Genomic DNA, 18,534 nt, shown 5'->3' on the forward strand with positions numbered 1-18,534 from the left:
AATAGTCAAAATGGTAAACACCAAGGACAAGTTCTGAAAGCTACAAGAAAAAAGCAATGTGTTATGTACATGGGAATTTCAATAAGATTAAGTGCCAATTTGTCAGCAGAAAAAAAAAAAATGGAGGCAAGAGACATTGGGAAGAAATATTTAAAGTGCTGAAAAAAAAATTGCCAACCAAGAAGTTTTAATTGAGACTGTCTTTCAAAAATCAGGGAGAGATAAATGAGGGTGAACTTAATGGTAAAGGAATGGAAAGGTGTGATTATTTCATTAATGGAATTATAATTACTAGTTCTGCATGGAAGGCAAACAGGTTCCAAAGTGGTTGTTTAAAGGCAAGTAACCCACAGAGTAGCACTACAAACATAAATGAGAGTTAGCACGATTTATTTATAAGGTATGACACTCTTACAAAGAGTTAATAACAGAGTGGTATATGGAAAAACTATCCTTTACATATTATAGACTATATTTAATAGGAGTATCTTACCAGCACTACAATAATACTAGGGATGAATAATTAGCAGCTGATAAGATCTCTGAGATGTTTTATGTTACGATAATTGTTTAAAATTGAGAGTGATGATGATTGCACAATGAAGTGAAGATAAAGTGAGAAACTGTTTATCTTGGGACAGAATATATTTATGTGGAACTAGGAACCCTAATTAGGTTACTAAAATTAGGAACACTACTTAATAAATCAGGCCCTCAGCTTAAGGCCTGCTCTTGTGAAACTTAGGGCTGTACATGGGATGATAAGACTTCCTATAATTATGTCTAAGAGACACCTCAAGAGAACCTGTTTTGTTGCTCAGATGTGAGCAACTCCCAGGAATGACTGGGACTCCCAGGAATGAGCCTGGCCCTGGCAGTGAGGGATTGAAAATGCTTACTTGACCAAGAGGGGGAAAAAGAAAGTTAACAAAATAAGGTTATAGTAAGGAGGAACTAAGATGGCGGCACAGAGAGGAGTGGAAGACTGTTAGTCCCCCCCCGAACAATTCATAAATGACCAAAAAACTAGTAAATAACCTGGAATAACTGCAGGGAGACAAATGTGACTGTCCACTCATCATCCACCAACCTGAATTGGGAGGAATGCCCGAAATCGCAGCACAAAATCTGTAAGTAAAACTACGGACCTGCGCTGAGAGCTGAGAGCTGAGAGCTCCTCCCTCATGGAAGCCTCGCGGTGCTAGAGAACAGCACTCTCTCAGCCCAGCTCCAACTGGGGTTTTAATATTAACCGCTCAATACAGACAGCGAATCCCCAACAAGCACACAGAGGCTTTTGGTGACAACTGACCTTGGGAGAGTTGGGGACGTATCTGTCTCAGGACAGGGAGCCCAGAGGATCAGGTGCTATCTCTGGCTGACAGGTGAATCTGGGAACTTTCTCTCCCTTTCTCTCTCTGTGGAGAAAACCTCAGCCATTTTCGGCCTGCAGTGCTTTGCAGTAAAGAAAGCCTCAGCCATTTTAAAATCAAAACAATTTGATCAGCAGAGTCAGAGAAACAAAGAACTTATTGATATGCAGATGACCACTCTGGAGGGGGCATAGCTTCCCAAGAGGAAAGGGAGGGACCTAGCTCTACTGCCTGCTTTACCGGAACCAGACCCCAAAGCCTGGGAGAAGAGAGCCATGGGCCACACACCCTTACACCAGCTGGTGACAGGCTGACAGGTGCACCTGCCGGACAGAAAAGCACAGGTGTGTCAATCCTCTAAGAAAAACCATCAGAGAAACCAGATACTGAATATTTCCTCCTTCTGTGACCTGAGCCTGTTCTTGTCTGGGAAAACCCAACTGGGGTGGCCTAGGAGGACAGATGCCTAGTGTGCCGGTTTGAATGTATTGTGTCCCCCAAATGCCATTATCTTTGTGGTCTTATGGTGCAGAGATTTGCTTGGAATGTGCCCCACCCAGCTGTGGGTAATGATTTTGATGAGATGTTCCCATGGAGGTGTGGCCCTGCCCATTCAGGGTGGGCCTTGATCAGTGGAGCCATATAAATGAGCTGACTCAAAGAGAGGAACGGAGTGCAGCTGGGAGTGATATTTTGAAGAGGAGCAAGCTTGCTAGAGAGGAACGTCCTGGGAGAAAGCCATTTTGAGGCCGGAGCTTTGGAGCAGACGCCAGCTGCCTTCCTAGCTAACAGAGGTTTTCCGGATGCCATTGGCCATCCTCCAGTGAAGGTACCCGATTGCTGAGGTGTTACCTTGGACGCTTTGTGGCCTTAAGACTGTAACTGTGTAGCAAAATAAACCTCCATTTTATAAAAGCCTATCCATCTCTGGTGTTTTGCATTCTGCAGCATTAGCAAACTAGAACAGATTTTGGTACCAGGAGTGGGGTGCTTTTGCTGCTGAGTTTGAGAATACCAAACATGTTGGAACGGCTTTTTAAATGGATAAGGGGAAGTTTCTGGAAGAATTGTGAGGAGCTTGATAGAAAAGGCCAAAATTGCTTTAAAGAGACTGTTTGTGGAAATATGGACTCTAAAGATACTTCTGATGAGGCCTTGAGCAGAAATGATGAATGTGTTATTGCAAACTGGAAGAAAGGCAATCCTTGTTTTAAAGTGGCAGAGAGTTTGGCAAAATTGAGTCCTGGTGTCAGATGGAAGGAAGAATTTGAAAGCGACAACCTGGAATACTTAGCTGAGGAGATCTCCAGACTACATGTGGAGGAGGTACCCTGGCTTCTCCTTGCAGCTTATAGTAAAATGAGAGCGGAAAGAGATAAACTTAGAACTGAACTCTTGGGTTCAAAGAGACCAGAAGCTGATCGCTTGGAAAATTATGAGCTTCCAGGGGGTGGAATCCCTGAAGCTATAGCCCAACATGAGGATGTAACCAAACACAGAACCCAGCCACCATTTCAGTACAAGCCAAGATTGGAGATGGAATTATCCAGAAAGGATCTGTGGAAAGTCCTATTGTCTAATGGCTTTGACCCCTGTGTGCTTCATGCAAAGCCAACAGAATTTTTGCAAGATCTTTATAGACAGAGCCATTGTCGGTCTAGACTGGAGGAGACAGACAAGGAATAAATTAAAGGAAAAATTTCTTCAAAGACAGAGCCATGGAGGTTGAGGTCTGGAGTCAAGAGGTCTCGGGCTGGGAGAGCGGAGCAGCCCACATGCATGGAAAGGGTGAGTTTGCCCTGGAGGTCGAGGGCGGGCTTTCCGCCTGGATGCTCTGGAAGAGTTTTGCCACCTCAGGTCCCAAAGAGGGTGGAGCACATTTCCAGGGAATTGGGGAAAGCCTGGCTGCCACCCCACTGTTCTGAAGGGGTTGAGCATGTGCCCTGGAGATGGAAAGGAATCCGGGAGCTGCCCCAATGTTTGAGGAGGGTGGGGCCAAGAAGGTGGTCTCCCCAATGTGTGGATATGTTGGAGCACTCAACCAAGCATTTGGAGAGGAAACAGCTGCCAAAAAGGCCCTCGGGAAGTGTTAGACTACCGCTCTCTCAAGCCCCAAGGATACAACGTCGTTCTGTTAATGACTCTCAGACTTTGAAATCTAATGGAGTTTGTCCTGTGGGTTTTAGGAACTGTTTTGCTCCTGTTAACCCTGTTTTCCTTACTGTTTCTCCTTATTTCAATGGAAATGTTTATCCTATGAATATCCCTCCTTTGTATATTGGAAGCATATAAGTTGTTCTAAGTTCACAGATCCGCAGCTAAGGAAAGATTCTGCCTTGGGACTGACCATCCCTAAATTGATTTTGATGGGATTTTGTGCTTAAATATTGTTACTGAAATGATTTAAGTTTTTGTGATATTGTGATGGAATGAATGTATTTTGTATTTGGAAAGATGATGTCTTTTTGGGGTCCAGGGGGTGGAATGTGCCGGTTTGAATGTATTGTGTCCCCCAAATGCCATTACCTTTGTGGTCTTGTGGGGCAGAGATTTGCTTGGAATGTGCCCCACCCAGCTGTGGGTAATGATTCTGATGAGATGTTCCCACAGAGGTGTGGCCCCGCCCATTCAGGGTGGGCCTTGATCAGTGGAGCTATATAAATGAGCTGACTCAAAGAGAGGAACGGAGTGCAGCTGGGAGTGATATTTTGAAGAGGAGCAAGCTTGCTAGAGAGGAACGTCCTGGGAGAAAGCCGTTTTGAGGCCGGAGCTTTGGAGCAGACGCCAGCTGCCTTCCTAGCTAACAGAGGTTTTCCAGATGCCATTGGCCATCCTCCAGTGAAGGTACCCAATTGCTGAGGTGTTACCTTGGACGCTTTGTGGCCTTAAGACTGTAAGTGTGTAGCAAAATAAACCCCCATTTTATAAAAGCCTATCCATCTCTGGTGTTTTGCATTCTGCAGCATTAGCAAACTAGAACACCTAGACAGCAGAAAACTACAACCTACACTAAGAAAAACAAAGTTATGGCCCAGTCAAAGGAACAAACGTACACTTCAACTGAGACACAGGAATTTAAACAACAAATGCTAAATCAATTCAAAAAGTTTAGAGAAGATTTTGCAAAAGAGATAGAGGCTGTAAAGAAAACACTGGGCATACATAGGGCAGAAATCAAAAGTTCAAAAAAACAACTAGTAGAATCTATGGAAATGAAAGGCACAATGCAAGAGATGAAAGACACAATGGAAACATACAACAGCAGATCTCAAGAGGCAGAAGAAAACACTTAGGAACTGGAGAACAAAACACCTGAAAGACTACACGCAAAGGAGCATATGGAGAAAAGAATGAAAAAATATGAGCAACGTCTCTGGGAACTTAAGGATGAAACAAAGTACAAGAATGTACGTACCATTGGAGTCCCAGAAGGAGAAGAGAAGGGAAAGGGGGCAGAAGCAATAATAGAGGAAATAATTAATGAAAATTTCCCATCTCTTATGAAAGACATAAAATTACAGATCCAAGAAGCGCAGCGTACTCCAAGCAGAAGAAATATGAATAGGCCTATGCCAAGACACTTAATAATCAGATTATCAAATGTCAAAGACAAAGAGAGAATCCTGAAAGCAGCAAGAGAAAAGCAATCCATCACATACAAAGGAAGCTTAATAAGACTATGTGCAGATCTTTCAGCAGAAACCATGGAGGCAAGAAGGAAGTGGTGTGATATATTTAAGATACTGAAAGAGAAAAACTGCCAATCAAGAATCCTATATCCAGCAAAGCTGTCCTTCAAATATGAGGGATAGCTCAAAATATTTTCTGACAAACAGACAATAAGAGACTTTGTGAACAAGACACCCACCCTACAGGAAATACTAAAGGGAGCACTAAGAGTGATAGAAGACAGGAGTGCATGGTTTGGAACACAATTTTGGGAGATGGTAGCACAGCAATGTAAGTACACTGAACAAAGATAACTATGAATATGGTTGAGAGAGGAAGGTTGGGAGCATGTGAGACACCAGAAGAAAGGAGGAAAGATAAAGACTGGGACTGTGTAACTTGGTGAAATCTAGAGTGTTCAACAATTGTGACAAAATGTACAAATATATTCTTTTATGAGGGAGAACAAGTAAATGTCAACCTTGCAAGGTGTTAAAAATGGGGAGGCATTGGGGGAGGGATGCAATCAACATAAACTAGAGACTGTAACTAACAACAACAAAAAAAATAAGGTTATAGTGGCTAAAGATCTCAAATAGAGTCAAGGGAATATCCTGGAGGTTTCTCTTTTACAATCTCCAGCTAGATATCCCAAATGGACACTGTATGCCATGCTCTTACCAACAGTAGTGCTGAAATACCTAGGTCCCTATCTGAGATTCTATAAAAGATTGACTAAATTTTATCTCAGAAACTTAAATCCACCAGAGCATTCCTAAGCCAGACAAGTCCTAAAACCCAGGGGAGAAAGGAGGGGCAAGATGGCGGCATAGAGAAGAGTGGAAGCTAAGTAGTCCCCCTGGAACAACTACAAAAAACCAGAAACAACTAGTAAATAATCCAGAATAACTGCAGGGGGACAAACGAGACCATCCACTCATCATGCACCAACCTGAATTGGGAAGAATGCCCGAGAACACAGCATAAAATCTGTAAGTAAAACCTGCGGAACCAAGTCGCGGGAACCCCTCCCCCATAGCCCGAGCTGCAAAGCCTCATGGTGCCAGGGAGAAGCTCTCTCCCAGCAATCGAATATAGCTCAGCTGAGCTCCAACTGGGGTTTTAAGTAGCGAGTGTGAACTGCTCACTACAGGTACGCATCCCCAAAAAACAGACAGAGGCTTTGGGTGACGACTGACCTGGGAGAGCTGGAGGGTCGCTTTGGACTGGGTCTGAAGGGGACTATCTGTTTCTTTTTCTGCTCAATGGAGAAAGCCCCAGTCATTTTCAGTTTCCAGGGCTGTGAAGTGGAGAAGGGTGGAGACAGCAGAAGCAGAGAGAGAGAGACCATTGAAATGCTAATGACCTCCACCTGGGAGCTCTGTCTTCTCTAGGAGGAAAGGGGTGGGGCCCTTTCCATTCAGAACCAGACCCCAGAGCCTGGGGGAACATGGCCATACCTCCTTACACCAGTCAAGAATTATAGGCTGACACGCGCCACCTGCTGGGCAGAAAAGCACAGTGACCCGAGGCATCAAAGGGTGGAGCAATTTTCTAAGACACACCCACAGGGAAACCAGATACTGAATATTTCTTCCCTCTGGGACCTGAGCCTGTTCTGGTCTGGAAAAACCTGATTTGGATAACCAAGGAAACCAAGCCTAGACAACAGAAAATTACAGCCTACACTAAGAAAAACAAAGTTATGGCCCAGTCAAAGGAACAAACGTACCCTTCAACTGAGATACAGGAATTTAAACAACTAATGCTAAATCAAATCAAAAAGTTTAGAGAAGATATTGCAAAAGAGATAGAGGCTGTAAAGGAAGCACTGGGCATGTATACGGCAGAAATCAAAAGTTCAAAAAAACAGCTAGTAGAATCTATGGAAATGAAAGTCACAACACAAGAGATGAAAGACACAATGGAAACATACAACAGCAGATCTCAAGAGGCAGAAGAAAACACTCAGGAACTGGAGAACAAAATACCTGAAAGCCTACACACAAAGGAGCAGATGGAGAAAAGAATGAAAAAATATGAACAACATCTCCGGAAACTCAAGGATGAAACAAAGTGCAATAATGTACGTATCATTGGTGTCCCAGAAAGAGAAGAGAAGGGAAAGGGGGCAGAAGCAATATTAGAGGAAATAATTAATGAAAATTTCCCATCTCTTATGAAAGACATAAAATTACAGATCCAAGAAGCGCAGCATACTCCAAACAGAAGAGATATGAATAGGCCTACGCCAAGACACTTAATAATCAGATTATCAAATGTCAAAGACAAAGAGAGAATCCTGAAAGCAGCAAGAGAAAAGCGATCCATTACATACAAACGAAGCTTAATAAGACTATGTGCGGATCTCTCAGCAGAAACCATGGAGGCAAGAAGGAAGTGGTGTGATATATTTAAGATACTGAAAGAGAAAAACCGCCAACCAAGAATCCTGTATCCAGCAAAGCTGTCCTTCAAATATGAGGGAGAGCTCAAAATATTTTCTGACAAACAGACAATGAGAGACTTTGTGAACAAGACATCTGTCCTACAGGAAATACTAAAGGGAGCACTACAGGGCGATAGAAGACAAGAATGCAAATTGGAACACAATTTGGGGAGATGGTAGCACAACAATGTAAGAACACTGAACAAAGGTAACTATGAATACGGTTGAGAGAGGAAGGTGGGGAGCATGTGAGACACCACAAGAAAGGAGGAAAGAGAAAGACTGGGACTGTGTAACTTGGTGAAATCTAGAGTATTCAACAATTGTGATAAAATGTACAAATACGTTCTTTTAAGAGGGAGAGCAAGCAAATGTCAACCTTGCAAGGTGTTAAAAATGGGGAGGCATTGGGGGAGGGATGCAATCAGCATAAATTAGAGACTGTAACTAATAGAATCATTGTATTATGCTTCCTTTAATGTAACAAAGGTGATATACCAAGGTGAATGCAGATAAGAGAGGGGAATAGGGGAGGCATGTTAGACACTTGACATTGGTGGTATTGTCTGATTCTTTATTCTCCTTTGATTTAAGGTTATTTTTCCTTTTGCTGCTTCCTAGCTGTCTTTTTTTTTCCTCTTTCTTTTGCCTCTCTACCTTCTTTGACTCTCCCTCCTGCCTTGTGGAAGAAATGTAGCTGCTCTTATATAGATAATGGTGAAGGTGGTGAACACATAAATGTATGACCATGCAGAAAACCATCGATTATTTACTTGGGATGGAATGTATGGTGAGTGAACAAAACCATATTAAAAAAAAATGGGTTGATGACAAAACCTCGAGGGCAATATACTGAGTGAAATAAGCCAGACACATTAGCACAATTATTGCAGGGTCTCACTGATAGGAACTAATTATAATATGTAAACTCATAGACATGAAATATAAGGTACCAAGATATAGGACGAGGCTTAAGAATGGGGAGTGGTTGCTTAGTATGAGCAGAATGTTCAATTAGGATGAACTTAAATGTTTGGAAATGAACAGGGGTGTCGGTAGCAAGATGTGAGAATAACTAACAGCGCCGAATGGTGTGTGAATGAGGTGGAAAGGGGAAGCTCAGAGTCATATATGTCACCAGAAGGAAAGTTGGAGGTCAAAAGATGGGAATGTATAAAACTGAATCCTATGGTGGGCAATGTCCATGATCAACTGTACAAATACTAGAAATCACTTCCATGAACCAGAACAAATGTATGACAATACAAGTAGAAGTTAATAATAGAGGGGCATATAGGGAAGAACTATATACCTATTACAAACTATATACTACAGTTAGTAGTATTTCAACATTTTTTCATAAACAGTAACAAATATACTATATCAATACTACGAGTCAACAATTGAGGGGGGTTGGTTAGGGATAGGGGAGGATTAGAGTTTCCTTTCCTTTTCTTTTTTTTTTTTTTTCATCTTTCACTTTATTTCTTGTCTGGAGTAATGAAAAGTTTCTAAAAATTGGACAAAAATTAAGTGTGATGGATGCACAGCTGTATGAGGGTACCCAGGGGCAAGTGATTGTACACTTTGGATCTTTGGATAATTGTATGGTATCTGAACAATCTCAATAAAAATGAAAACAAACAAACAAACAAACAAACAAAAACCCAGGGGCACCAGCCTCTTTTCGATCAACAATCAGATGTAGCCCCCTTCCCTACAGTGTCAGTATCCCCTTTCTTATGAACAGGTTAGGGTGGTCACTGCCTATACACACCAAAAGATCAAGAAAGTGATTAAACAAGAGGAAGGGGTAGCAACAGACAAGATAGGATTTAACAAAGGATTACAAATACTGAAACTTTATATAAACATATATATATATATATTTAGATGATAGGGTATTAGAATAGCTAGAAGGAAATAACTGAAATGGTGGAACTGTCACCCATAACATTCTTTGAAATTTACTGCATAAATATTCGTTGAATTGTGCTTTCAAAGTTAGCACCTTTCTGTTTATATCCTACATGTCACAATAAGGGAAGAACTTAAACTGTGGAACTGTAATCCATAGCATTTTTTGAAATTACTTATACAAATGCTTGTTGAGCTGTACTTTAAAAGTTATCCCCTTTCTGTATATACGGTATATATGTTATATTTTACAATAGTGGAAATAAATTAAATTGTGGAACTGTAATCCATAACATTCTTCAAAATTTGCCCTCGAACTACTTGTTAAATCATATTTTGAAAGTTATCACTTATGTGTATACATTAAAGTTCACAATAAATTTTTTAAAATGCAAAAATATGAGGGAGAAATTAAAACATTCCCAGATTAAAAAACAAAACAAAATGAAGGGAGTATATCACCACTAGACCTGCTCTATAAGCAATGCTGAAGGGAGTCCTTCAGAATGAAAGGAAAGGACACTAGACAATGAATTGAAGTTGCAAAAAGAAAGAAATACCTCTGGTAAAAGCAACCATATGGGTAATTACAAACGCCAGTACTACTGTTTTGTGTTTTTTAGTATGTAACTCTACTTTTTACTTCTTAACATTTCTAAAAAGCAAAGGCATAAAATGTAATAATAAATCCATGGTTTTTGACATATGATGTATAAAGATATAATTTGTGACAAGTACAACAAAAATGCAGGTGGATGAAGTGTTATAGGAATAGTGTTTATGTATGCTATTGAAATTAATTTGGTATCAAATCAAATGTGATTTTCATAGACAGGATATTAAATTTAAGTCCCATAGTAAACACAAAATGTATAAAAAATATCCGCAGAAAGAAATGTCAAGGGACTCAAAATGGTACAAAACACAAAATAAAATAAATATGAAAGTAGTCCTTAATGGAAAATTTGAGGAACAAAAAACTTAAACTACTTACAAAGACTAAATAGCAAAATGCAGAAGAAAGTCCTGTAGTATCAGTAGTCACTTTAAATGTAAATGGATTATATTAAAAAGGCAGAGATTAGCAGAATGGATAACACAGTGTGACTGAACTATATGTGTTAAAAAGAGACCTACCTAATATTCAAAGACACAAATAGATTGAAAGTAAAAGGATGGAAAAACATATACCATGCAAATAGTAACCAAAAGAGATTTGGGATAGCTATACTCATACCAGGTAAAATAGACTTTTAAGTAAAAAACTGTTACTATATACTGATACAGGAGTCAATAAGAAGACATAACAATTATTGATATATATGCATCAAATGGCAAAGCCCCAAAATACTGACAGAATCAAATACTGAACAGATTCTGAAGGAGCACTAGGCAGGTCTATATTAAGAGACCACTTTCAATAATGCATTGAACTTCTATACAGAAGATCAATAAGGGGATAGAAGACTAGAATGATACTAAAAATCAATTTGTACTAGAGTATATATATATGTGTATGTGTATATATAAACACACACACATAGAGACAACACATCATCCAACAACTGCAGAATACACATTCTTCTCTAGTGTACATGGATGATTCTCCAGGGTAAACCCTGTTTCAGGTCACAAAACAAGTATATAAACTTGAATATATTGAAATCACACCATGTGTCTTCCATGACCACAATGGAATGAAGCTAGAAAATAGACAAGAACTAAAAAATTCACAAATATGTGGAAATTAAACAACATACTCTTAACCAATAAATGGATCGAGGAAGAAATTACAAGGAACTAGGAAATATCTTAGGCAAATTAAAACTAACCCACAACTTAGCAAACATATGGGAAACAGCAAAGGCAGTGCTGAGAGGGAAATGTTTAGCTCTAAATGCCTCAGAAAGCTCTGAAATCAGAGACCTAACCTTACAACTGAAGGGAAAAAAAAAAAAAAAAAAAAAAAGGCAAACTGACCTCAAAACAAAGATTAGAACAGAAATAAATGAAATAGTAAACAACAAACAAACAAAAAACCAAGAGGCCATTAATAAAACCAAAAGTTGGTCATTTGAAAAGATCAATAAAATCTACAAAATTTAGCTAGACTGACAAAGAAAAAAAGAGAGAGGATGCAAATAACTGAACTGAGTTCAGAAGTCGAAGGGTAGACATTACCACCAACCCCACAGAAAGAAAAAGGATAATAGGATTCTGTAAACAACATATTATATACACCAACAAATTAGATAACCAAGAAGTGAACAAATTCCTAGAAACACACAAATTACCTACACTAACTCAAGAAGAAATGGAAGATCTCAACAGACCAGTAACAAGAGACTGAATCAGTTTTCAAAAACATCCCAACAAAGAAAAGCCCAGGACCTGATGGCTTCATTGCTTATTTTACCTGGCATTACAATTATCACCAAACCTTCACAAAGTCTTCCAAAAAACTGAAGAGGAGGGAGCGCTACTTAACTCATTCTATGAGAATATCACCTTCAAACTGAAGCTAGAAAAGGTACAAGAAAATTGCAGACCAATTGCCACAAAAAAAGGTATTTGACAAAATCCAGCACTCCTTCTTGATGTTCATAGTGTCATTACTCACAATTGCCAAAAGAAGGAAGCAATCCAAGTATCCATTATCAGATGAATGGATAAACAAAATGTGAATGCATACAATGGAATATTGTCTAGCTGTAAAAAATGAAGTTCTGACACATGTGACAACATGGGTAAACCTCAAAGACATCATGTTAAGTAAAATAAGCCAAACACAAAGGGACCAATATTGTATGAGGTCAGTGATATGAAATAAATAAAATAAGCAAATTCATAGAGTCAGAAATTTAGAATACAGGTTTTAGGGGCCAGGTTGTGGGTAGGGATTCAGAAGTTAATGGTTAACTGATAAAGTTTCTGTTTGGTTGATGGAAAATTTTGGTAATGGATGGTGGTGATGATAGCACAACATTGTGAATGTAATTACCACCACTGTATGATATATTTGAATGTAGTTAAAAGAGAAAATTTCAGGTTGTATATATTAGAATAAAGCTATTTTTCAAAAAAAAAAAAAACAAAAAACCTATAGCACTGTACAATACAAACAGTGAAACCTGGTGTAAACTATGGAATATAGTTAATAGTATAATTATAATACTATGGTTTCATCAATTGTAACAAATGTACCACACTAATGCCTATTATGAATAATAAGGAAAACTGCATGTGTGAGGGGTGTGTACAAGGGAACTATTTTCTGCATGATTTTTCTGTAAACCTATGATTTCTGTAATGAAAAAAAAAGTCTAAATGTAAGATCCAGATATTTCAGATATTTTAAGTATTTCCAGGTGGTTCCAGCAAGTTGGGGACCAGTGCCTTGGACCCTTTTCCAGCTCCAGTTGGTGCTTGGTAGTCAAAAGAGTACAAGGGAAATTCCCCCTTGAGACTTGACTCTCAAAATGTGGCTCCAAACAAGGAAGAAGTAAGTGTAATGGTACAAGATAGAATTTCAGTCCCTCCCACGTCCTACCACAGGCTCCAACCACAGGCTGTGGACAATGCCTTTCTCTATTCTGTTTTCATGGCTCTTAGAATCCACCTCTGGGGGATTAAAACAAGGCTCAGGAGGTATGTGTTCAGATTCAAAATCATCTTCCCATGCTGAAAAAAACAACATTTGATAATGATTCTCCCTTTGTTCATTAAAGGAATAATTACCCATAGTAAATTCTGTTCCTAGTTCTTAATTGTGGTCCTATTGTCAATAAGCTGAGCACACACTTCATATTCATTCGGCCACTGGCACAGGTAGATGGGCACCAGCCTGAATTCTTTACCGAGGTCTCTAACAAGAGATGTTTAGGGAACTGAAAGGGACTGTGACCTCCCTTTGCAAGCACTTGGCAGCATCTCTCCTCTCCCGTAGGGGATGGAAGTACCCTTGCACACCATGGCCCTCCTATTTTGTTAGTTTGGCACTCTTAAAAAAGTGAATCAGAGCTTGGCCTTAACTACAGTCTAACTCAACAAGACCATTTTTAGTTATGTACACAGAAAGGCAGATCTTCCTATAAAAATTCTTTCATGTGGAATTTGCAATCATATCCACAGTGATCTGTTGAGCAGATGCTCACACAGGATGAACCTGAAATTCTGCTGGAACTCTTTTCTGTCCCTTCTTTAAACACTCTACTTCCTCCTTTGAATCGTCCAAGTCAGTTAGTGGCTTCACACCAAGGCTGAGCATGAATCTATAATAGAACAACCAATGGCATCCTGCCCCCTGAAGTAAGACCTTAGTTGCGGGTAATTCAGAAGGAGTCGGAAAAAGATCACTTTATCCCTTGCATTTTGTGCATGGCTAAAGGGCATCTACATTTGCTGTTGATACTTTCATGAACATTAAACTCATTTGCTGAATTTCTTCTCCATTCCCCATTAAGAGGGTCATACAACCTGAACCTTTAATGAACTTAATCAGCAGGATAACATGACATTTCTCCACCCTGTGTTAAGTACAAGGCAGAATACAAAGATGCACAAGAGACATCTCTGCCCTTGGGAATTTTATAATCTAGCTGTAGAGTTGAGAGGGTCACAAAAACTGCCATAATGCATGACATGTGTGCTTAAGAGACTGTTCAAGTCAGGGCTCATTTGTTTGTGAGGAAGAGAAATATAATAAAAATTGCTCCAGTTAGGATGCAGAAACTTTTCTGCAGAAAGCCCAAGGAAATTTAAACCATCAGCTTCTAGAAAGAGTGTATGAAAAGAGTAGGGAACTTTTTCCTTGTCTCCTACTATAACATCTTGCCTGCTTCACTTATTGTTTTTGGCCTTGATTCCTCTAAATCTCTGAGATCCTTCCCGGAGGATACCTTACATAGGCTAATCTGATTAATTTCAGACTCACAAATATTCTTAAGGGGTTTATCTTGTTATTTCATCTACTATTATCCACACCATCATCATCATCATCATCATCACTATGAGCTAGGCAGTGCCCCAAGTGCTTTCCCTATGTTATATGTCCTTATCACAGCCCTAGAAAGAAATGGAATGGAAAAGCAGGGACATAAGAAAGCAGGAGAGCAAGAGGTTTTGCAGAGGAAAAATAAATAGCTTGACCATTCCCATGTTACCACACCACTTCAAAGCATTTCTTCTAGTAGGGTCCTATGTAGACATGGCTCTTTTGTGTCTACAATTCCTGAAAACATCCTCTACCACATCTATATATCCATGTGCAGATCATTTGTCTTCTCGACTTTCTAGCAGCTGAACCAAAATTTATTCTTAGGTCCCTTATTTGGAAAAGAAACATATAGGACAAGGTTGAACTAAATCTGAAGATGCTCAATAACATCCCCAAACCAAACAGTAAGCAAATTTTTAACTGAAAGGTTTTTTTTTTTTTCCTTCATGTAGTAGCACAGTGATAAATACTGGAATTATCCTACATAGGAACAGTTGTATAAAAAGAGAGTGAATGCCATTTGGTTTAAATATGTGGAAAGACCATCAGTAAGATGTCAGGAGAGGTTATTTGAATTGCAAGTCCGTTTGAAACATTTCCTCAAAGCTTCTGCAGAAGGACCTTGGGGAAGAAGGAAAGACCTAAACAGAATAATCAGGCAGACATCTCACATGTGTCCTGAGAGTATGAAGAGTTAGCTGCATGTAGGAGCATGGATGCAAAGGCAAAGCATGGTTCCCCCTTTTTGAGTCTGTGTCAATCTACACCAGAACAGTCCCACCACAAGAGCTAAAATGGCCAAAATTAGTAAGACTTAATATTACCAACTTCTGGGAAGCAACTGGAACTCTCATACACTGCTGGTGTGAAAAAAAAAAATTCATACAAGCAAGCTGTTAAAGCTGACATAAGCATACCCCATGGCCCAGAAATTGGACTTCTGGGTATATACCCAACAGAAGTGTAAAAATATTTTGCTAAGAGACATATACAACCGTATTCTTTTCAGCATTCTTCATAATAGCCTGAACTGGAAAAAACCCAAATGTTCATTAATAGAATGGATAAATAAATTGTGGCATGTCCACACAGAGCATTACTATACAAAATGGATGAATATGACAAACATAATATTCAGTGAAAGAAACCAGAAACCAGAGTACATGCTGTATGATTCCATTTATAGAAAGTCAGGAACAGACAAAAAGTAATCTACCACCTGCTTGAGACCATCTTGCTGGAGAGGCCATGAGTAGGGGCCCTGGGAGACATTTCAGCTCAGCCCAGACTTCCAGTTATCTCTGCCTCTTTCAAGGCACCAGACATGTGAGTGAGGCTACTTTCTTCCTTGTAGAGCATCCCACCTGCCAGTGAACACAACCATGTGTAACTGTCCACATCTTTAATAACAGAAGACTTGCCTAGATAGGCCCTCCAAGTTCCTGATGGACAAAATCATGGTTGTCACTAAGTTTTGCATAGTAGCCCTTTAGTCTCTACTCTTCAGTTAGAGACCATGAGTGTGTGGTTACAAGCATGGGCTTTGGAGTCACACATCCATATTTGATATCTCCACTCAAAAGATTACTAGCAGTGTGCCCTTGGATTAGTTGTTCAACTGCTCTAAATCTTAGTTTTCTAATGTGCAAAATGGAGATAAAACTTGACCTACTCATTTTGAAGATGTGAGTGCTTAACTCATATGTAAATAAAGGTCTAGTTTCTAAGGAACTGGATAAGTGATGAATGCCATTTTCTGAAAAATGCTTAGTACAGTGAAATTACACAATACAGAAAATCCATTATCAATCAGTTCTATGGGTTATATCCTCCCACATATATTCTCCTTTCCATTTCTGCTACTACCACCTAGTTGAGGTACTCGGGCTTTCTCAGACAGCCTCTGTGTTGACCTTCAAACTCATCTTTCCAACTTTGGCCCCTTCTCCTTGGCATCACATGCTTCACAGAGTTGCCATACTAATCTTCCTAAAACATGAGTGAATCATATTACGTCTTGCTCAAAACTTTCAACTCAGCATTCAAAGCCTTCCACAGGATGTGCCAGCTTTCTTTTCTACCTTTACTGTTAGTTCTTCCCTGTTTGCACCATATTTTTCCATCTAAAAGGATGACTTACCGCTTCCCTGAACATGTTCCAAATTACTTATCTTCCATTCCTTCTGCCTCAAGTGTCTTTTACCCAGCTCTACAATTAAATTCTCATCCACCATTAAAGAACATTTCAAGCCACAGCTCATCAACTAAGCCTTAGCTAATCCTTTTCCTCTCCTCGTTCTTTTGTCAGCATCTCTCTCTCTCCCGCCCCCTCACCTTTCTCTGCCTTCCATGACTCTCCCTCCTTCCCTTGAAAACCCCATAGCAATGGATATGAATCTTCATTGCAACACTCACCTTAAGCAACCACATATCAGAGTCATTTACAATTCCCTACATCTCTGGAACAGAATGCAAACCCTGTAGGAGTAAGACTGTGTCTACTCCCTGTGGAGCCATTACAGCTTAGCCTAATGCCTTGCACCTTATGGCATTTAATAAATATTTGTCGAATAGCACCAAAAGGCTAGAAGTGAGAGGAGTTAGCTGGCCAAAAAGGCAGTGCCTTGTCAGAAGTTTATACATCAAACAAAATTTCTGTGGGTCTAATCCATTTTGAAAACTATTTGCATTTCAAGTGATGAAAAATCACTTCTATTTTTATAAACTTCTAAGAAAAGATATTTTGCTGCTGCTTTCAGTAACATATCCCAGTATGCAATAAGTGCTAATGTCAGGATAATCTAACTTCTCTAGAACCTAAATCCTTTATATTGCAGACTCAGCTGTTTTTCCTGAACTTTTTCTGAGTGGAAATAAAGATATAATATGGTAGTCACTTGGAATTTTTTGCCCATTTTCCCTTTGCTGATAACTGTTCCTTCCTCCATCTATACAATTAATGCAGGTGAAAAATATCACTCCATGACTTCACTTGCTGGACCAAAGTGACTGGCCCCCCCCAAAAAAGTGACTGGCTCATGCCTGATTCAAGTTAGGTCAATAAATCTCGTCCCTGGAATTATTCTCTTCCCTGAGATCATAAAGAGAACTTGAGGTCAGCCTCTTTTCAGAGGCTGAGGCTGTGTGACATAAATTTCACAAGCTATTAGCTACAAAGTTCACAGCTATGGGGAGAAGGCAAGACCAGGGAGAGATAAGGAAGCTGACATATAAAATCTAGAGACAGAATCCAGATACAGTCCATGAGCCTCATTCCAGTCATCTCAAGACCCATCATTCCAATCATCTCGAAGACCCATCTGCAGCCTTGAAATTCTGAGGTTGGGTTGTTGAGCTCTTCCTTGGATTCCATGAGCCATATAAAGGTACATCATTTCCATTAGCTGGTTCTTCTTGGGTTTCTGTTATCTGCAACCAAAAACTTCTAACAAAGCCATTATCTATGATACACACATACCTCCTGATTTCCTAATCACTTTGGGATCCTCTCTGGACTTGGATGCATCTCTTTAGCTCTTCTTAATCCATCCCTCCATCCCCCTTTCTACCTTTTTGGCTTGGAACAAAATAATGCAAGCTGATCTATAAAGGGTCCATTTCTTAGATTCAGCCACTGCCAATAAAGGGTTTTCCCTGGCATCCAACACATTTAAACAGAGAGAAAAGAAAGGTGTGTTTGGGGGGCAGAGGGGACAGAATGGCCAAATTTAGAAAGAACCACATTGAAGAGACTTTAAGGAAGGAAGGTAAACTATCAGCAATTATTTATAACAATGATGTGTAAGAAAGAACTGAATCATGACCTGTAGGCTCGAGCTTTATAGGGTTATATTTTTCATAGCTTTTATGTTTGGAAAAAATAACTTAATTGGTGGTGCCCATGCTTAAAATAAAAATGTATTCCATTGTAGTATTCTATACCAAGGATCAGGGATTGGTAAACTTTTTCTGTTAAGGATCAGACAATGAATATGTTAGGTTTCAGAACATATGGTTCTCAAAGCCACAACTCCATTCTGCCATTGTAATGGGAAACCAGCTGAAGTAATACATAAAAGAATGGGCATGGTTGAGTTCCAATAAAACTTTACATACAAAAATAGTCAGAG

General features: G+C 39.6%; 1 protein-coding gene and 1 pseudogene across 6 annotated transcripts in view; one reads left to right on the forward strand and one right to left on the reverse strand.

The window, feature by feature from the left end:
- Nucleotides 1-18,534, reverse strand: part of MACROD2 (mono-ADP ribosylhydrolase 2) — a 2,227,780-nt gene that overhangs the window by 437,751 nt on the left and 1,771,495 nt on the right. The gene's annotated exons all lie outside the window — the stretch shown is intronic.
- Nucleotides 1-18,534, forward strand: part of LOC119515937 — a 56,915-nt pseudogene that overhangs the window by 1,982 nt on the left and 36,399 nt on the right.

This window comes from Choloepus didactylus, chromosome 19 (assembly GCF_015220235.1).
Source record: "Choloepus didactylus isolate mChoDid1 chromosome 19, mChoDid1.pri, whole genome shotgun sequence".
NCBI classification, from domain to species: domain Eukaryota; kingdom Metazoa; phylum Chordata; class Mammalia; order Pilosa; family Megalonychidae; genus Choloepus; species Choloepus didactylus.